This window comes from Frankliniella occidentalis, unplaced genomic scaffold (assembly GCF_000697945.3).
Source record: "Frankliniella occidentalis isolate FOCC.00 unplaced genomic scaffold, Focc_3.1 Scaffold151, whole genome shotgun sequence".
NCBI lineage: Eukaryota > Metazoa > Arthropoda > Insecta > Thysanoptera > Thripidae > Frankliniella > Frankliniella occidentalis.
The window spans coordinates 203,945-210,119 of NW_026267278.1; positions in this window are offsets into that span (position 1 = coordinate 203,945).

Genomic DNA, 6,175 nt, shown 5'->3' on the forward strand with positions numbered 1-6,175 from the left:
GCGCTCGACCCGTGTCGCCCGGGCCCCGCCGGCCCCGCCGGCCCCCGGCCACGCTTAGGCCCCTCCGGCAGACCCGCTTCCGCCCGCGGAGGATGGATACACCATTTCCGGTCCGGCGGGCGCGGCGCCGGACCCGTCCTGATTGAACGTCCGCGGGTGAAGAGCGAGCGAGCGAGAGAGAGAGCAAGCGAGAGAGAGAGAGAGAGACAGAGAGAGCGAGAGAGCAAGCGAGAAAGAGCCACCACACGAGAGAGAGAGAGAGAGAGAGAGAGAGAGAGAGAGAGAGAGAGAGAGAGAGAGAGAGAGGGGGGGGGGGCACAGCGCCGCCGCCAGTCTCATTCAAATACGACCGCGCGGCTCGCTTGATGATGGCGCCGCAAACAAATGGCCTAATCTGAAGACGTTGCGCCGCTCCACGTTGTTGTACAGCAACTCGGACAAAAAAATGAGCACTTTGGCGTCGATTTTTTGTGGCGTTTCTTTTCCCCGGGAGAGGAAGGGGGGGGGGGGAGTTAAAATCGAGGTTGATATCTCGTTGTTCTTAACACAACGTTAATTGCCTCAATAATAACAGCATCTTATCGACGTTTTTTCGTGTAGGTAGACCTGCCACGCCGCAACGGTTGGGGGCTGCTGCGGGGGTCCCCCGCCCTTTCCTTATCTCTGATACGTTTGTGGTGTGTGCGAGGACCTGGCGAACATCCCCCTGGCGGAGGTACAGAGATAACGCAGGCGAAGATGATCGTCGGATCGCCGAGGAGGCCCTCTCCCTTTGGTATCGTTGGGGTGCGTCCCCAACCCGACCCCGACCCGAGGATGCACGGCGGCGCGGCGGTCAGGGAAACACGACGTGTCTTTTGTTTTCCCGAGCTCGCGCGGTGCGGCGTGAACCCTGGGTGGGACCCTCCCCGGTGCTGGAGGCTGAGCCCGCAGGGGGGGTGAACCCCTGGGGCATGCCGAGCCCTATGCGAAGGTTTTTCCCGCGCACTTGTTGTGACTCGTAGATGGACATCCCCGGAGAGGTCAGAGAAGAGCAGAGACTGAGCGAGAGTCTATCCTCTGACGCCGTGTCGTCGTCTTCTTCGCACTCGCAGGAAATCCTCTTCCTGCCCATTTCCCCAGATAGCGAACTAACACATTACAGTACATCACTTTTTAACAACAAATTAGGGTGGCCGATAACCCACCTCCAGGATTTAAAACAAGTGGAATGAGTTCGGGATTTTACGAACAGATTGATAGTACAGGATTGGTGTTCTATACAAAGCTGCAATCTTTTCTGGTTACACTGTACCAGGTGGCTGATTCACGCCGCGCAGTTATGCTGTACCGCATGCACGAGTGCGGGCGGGTTGCCTACTCTCTCGGCTCGTAAGGTGCCGCGGACAGGGGCGATAGGCAAGCCCACCCGCACTCGTGCATGCGGTACAGCATAACTACAGAAGTGCGCGGGGTTAATCAGCCACCTGGTGCAGTTTGCGTACTCGCACGGGAGAATAAGGCGCCGTGTGGTGCGAGTCGACGGGCAAACCGGCGCGCGCGCCTGCATGCGGGTTCAAGTGTAAACCAGGAAAGAGCACGGCCTATAGAAAACTCACCATGTTCTTCATTTTCATTTGAAGAACAGAAGAGCTGGTTTTAAAATCACCTTCATATTTTGTCCACCCAGCAGTTTGCTCGTGGCTGGCCCGCACCCGCTCCTATACGGGAAGGCCTGGCCGGCCCCTCGCGAGGGTGTTGTGTCGCCGTCCTCGTCGCACTCCCGGGAAAGCCTGGCCTCTCTGTGTCGCCGTCCTCGTCGCACTCCCGGAGAAGCCTGGCCCCTCGCGAGGCTCCAAATCCCCCCCAGCCCCGTTATGCGTGTTTCCCGCAATGGGATTCTCCTACTCGGTGCGGGTTGCATGACCCCCTAAATGAGGCACGGGCAAAGGGACCCAGGTGGGGAAAAACCACCCCACACCTCCACACACCTCTCCTCCGCCCCCTCTCTCCCCTCCCCGCCCTCCCCTCTCCCCCGTCTGAGTCACAGAGTCTGGCGCGCTCCCCGCAGAGAGCCGGGGCCCGGCCCGCCGCCGGAGCTGTCCTTTACCTGTCCAAACATGGGACTGCATCGCTCCGTGCAAGCAAGCAATGACCTCGGGGACCCCGGCTCCGGTGGACTCCGCACCAGGGCGCGCCGGCACAGGGCAGCCCGGAGTGCTCCGGGGACCCCGGCGCTGTCACCTCGGCTCTGCCTGCTCGCCAGGATTACGCACTGCTCCATGTTGCGATCCAAATGCGTGAGTCGTGTGAATGCCATCCGCCGCCTGAGCGGCGCGACGCGGGCTTCACCCACGAAATCGTACCTTTGATTTCACGTCAAAAATTGCCTCCGTTGATCCAAAGGAAATTTTGACTTTGATGCAACGATGAATTTAGTAAATATGAGGGAATTCCAATGAATTAACGAAATTTAGCTTTACATCAAAGTCAAAATTTCCTTTGGAACAACGGAAGCACTTTTTGACGCGAAATCAGAGGTACGTTTTCTGCCGAGCTGCTGCAGTGATCTGCTCCAGGGGGCTGCTCTCGAGGGCTGGTCTAAAGGGCTGCGCGAGAGAGGTGCTCTAGACTCTAGAGGGATTGTTCCAGATATGGCTGTTTCAAAGATCTGCTCCAGCCCTAGAGTGCTGTTTTAGAGGGCTGCCCCAGAAGGCTGTTCCGGAAGGCTGTTTCAGTGCACTGGGCCCATGGGCTGCTCTAGAGAGCTGCTACAGAGGGCAGCTCCATGCAGATGGCTGCTCTAGAGGTCGCAAGAGGACCATATAGAAGCCTGCTCTAGAGGATCACTCTTCTAGCGTTATGACGCCACACGCCAAGGGGTTTCTCCTACCGTCAAAATTGTCAGCAGGAAAAATAATTGATAATTACGTGTTTTTCTTTTTTCAGTTTCCTCCACGCGGCTTTCATTTCAATCTGCGGGCGCCCGGGGGACTCGCATCACTGCAGGGCGCAGGCGTCCCGCACGAACAAAAGTACAAGATGAAATAATAATAAAATAATAATAAAACGCAGTATTCGGTTGATCTGCGCGACGGCTGCGCTCCCACCTGGGTCGCCCATTGATGCCCGGGCCCTCGTTGGCACCCCTGGAGCTGTCCCCCTCGCCCCCGCTGGGCGCAACCACGCCACGCCACCGCCTGAGGTTGACCAAACAGTCACTTTGCGGTGGACCTCCCAGATCCCACAGAATGGCCCGATCTTGACCTCCCCGGTGTGGTCTCCCCCCCCCCCCTTTCCTGTCCCTCCCCGGGTTCACACCCCCCTCACATCCTGGTGGGGTGCGGAGAGCGCCGAGGTGTGAGGTTCCAAATTTAATTGAAGGCGAGAGAGAGAGAGATAGAGCCCCACACATGACCTTCCATCCCTCTGCTCCTCGGCTAATGTGACCACGCTGTACCAAGAAAATCGTCCTTAAAAATGGCTACATAAATTGTTTCACAGCCATCTTCTTATCACGGATTCACAAATAAATCTATGACGATGACATTGACATCCAATAATAGCCATGACATTCTCATTTCCAAACATTTTTTTTTTATTTTCCTCTGCCCAGCGGCCATGGCAACGCGAAAAACTCAGCGCAGCCTTGAAAAACACAATTCCGCGTGTTATCACTTTCATCTCGGACGCCTTCTCTCCGCCGCATCCCTCCGCACGCCACTTTCTCGCGCCACGATCGCGCAATTTATTATTCGCATTCGATAAAAATAAAAACCCAATACAACGAAAATAAAATGAAAGTTATCCACGCGGCAGCCCCGTGCGCGCGCGGGGGCGAGAGCCGTGGGCGGAGCAGGGCGGAGGTGAGCCGCCCCCTTTGCTTTTCGTCCTTATCGAACCAAGAAACGAAAATAATAATGTCAAACTATAGATAACGCGGAGAAAGAAAGTTTTTCGCGGGCGCGCGCGAAAGAAAGCAGCCTGAGTGCTCTCGCACTCTCGTCGTCCAAAGTGTGTGGCAGTTTGCAACACCAGTTCGGATAGTACGTATCCCCAATGGCTGCTATTCGATCACCTCATCGCATCCACCCGTTGCGAGAGAGGGCCCGTGGCCCCGGGGGAGATAGAGAACGACGATGACACGGCGATGATGATGATGACGGCGACATGCAAGAAAGTTCTGTGACAACTGTACATGGGGCAGAGCCGGGCAGAGCGGGAGGCTATGTGTACACACAACACGTCGCCGTTTATTTTTAACGTGTGCCGTATTATTTTTCGTCGCGCAAACGCAGCGGGGCCGAGGAAGGGAGAGGCGGGGGGAAGGAGGGACGCGGGGGGCGAGATCTCGATAGAATTTTCGACTGCTATATGCCGGACCGCTGCTGCTGCTGCAGCGGCGGCTTATCTGGGTGGTCCATAGCGCATGGTCTCACTGCGAGGGAGTCTGCGGCGAATATATAGTGTCACTCTGTATTATCGCCGCTGTTATATTTCCCATAGAGTAACATCTTACAATGCGTCAGGTGAATCCATAAAAACGATTGTATGGAGGGGCACAGTTGTTTTCCGTGCCATCTACAATCGTACAAGATTGCATATTGCTCCTATTTCTATAAAAGTTTGTCAATGAACTGAATGGTCCTTCATTTTGCTGATACTGTACCGCATGCAGGCGTGCGGGCGGGCTTGCCTACTGTCGCTCACCACGGCGCCTTCTGGCCCCCGTGTGACTGTGCAACCCACCTACGGCTGCATGCGGTACAGTAGGGTGGTCCAGAGACCCCTTCCTTTAATTTGCTTATACTGTACCGGATGCAGGCGTGCGTGCGGGTTGCATACTCACACGGGGCCGTAAGGCGCCGCGGTGAGCGACGGTAGGCAAGCCCGCCCGCCCGCCTGCATGCGGTACAGTATAAGCAAAGTAAAGGAAGGGGTCTGTGGACCACCCTGTATAAGCTAAATGGGGGGAGGGGTTTATGGACCAGGACCACCCTGTACGTGTAAGACATCACGTGTTAAAATATTTGACCGTGAGTTGGATAAGTAATGAAATTTGCCTGAGAAAGTATTGATGATGTAATTTTTTGTTGTTTCTTTCCTGTCGGTGTCGGTGCACTTGCTATTCGCTGCGTAGTGCACAGTAGTATGCATGCACAGTATGTGCCGAGATGCGCAGGGGGCGCAGGGGGTAACCCGGGGGATCTGTTTTGTTGTCCGGCGGCGTGGCGCGGCGTGCCCACACCGCGGACCTCCTTCTTATCAGGTCGCCCCGGCCCGGCCCCCGCCAGCCCCAGCTGGGGTCAGCCGGCGGAGCCCAGGAGGTCAGCCCGGGGAGCAGCGGAACCGCTTATAACCAGTTCACTCGCCGCGGCCGGCTATCTCCGTGTCACCGGGTGATCGTCTGGTCCGGCGGGCCCCGGCCCCATGGCAGCGTGAGCCTCCACGCCGGCGCGCCCCCGCGGCCCCCGCGGCCCACACCGCGCCCGCCCCGCCCCGCCGCGCCTCTGTAGCGGATTGCGCGCTGCTGGGGCCGTCGCTACTGTACGCGCGGTGGGGTTTACAGAACACATATATACTTTTTCGAACAGGTCCAACAAGGGCGGCGCTCTGTTGCGGATCGGCCCTCAGCTCGGTGTCGGTGTTGATTCCTCGTGGGGTGGGGTATTTTAATTTTCCTCAACGTCCACCCCTTATGCCCCCGAAAATCAGTATTTTTCGACCACCAGCATGGTCCATGGGAGCCCCCTCCCAACAAGCCAGAGGTTTCGTCATTGGCGCCGCGAGGTTGGCACCACGACCACGCGGCCTTTCAGGTGTATCATTTTCCCATCATGGGGTTTGGTTCAAACAGTTTTGGTGCCACTGCTGGGCCCACTACCCGGGCGTCCCGTCGTTGTCTGCAGGTTTGTTGTGGCAGCCCTGCCGTTCTGCTGATCCCTGCAGGTTTTGTTGTGGCAGCCCTGCAGGTCGCAATGCAGGGGTGTATGGGCTCCTCCGCCATGCAACGGCGCTCAATGGAGGGCGACAGTTTGTCCCCGTGGGGGCCCGTGGGGTGTGTGTGTGTGTGGTGTGGGGTCGCGGCGGGCCCAGCGCCGCGCCTGGCAGCGCCCTGTGGGGGCGCGGGGGCCAACGCCAGTGGGGGGCGCGGTGGGGGGCACGGCCGGGCCGCATGCTGCCGGGCCTGGGGCCG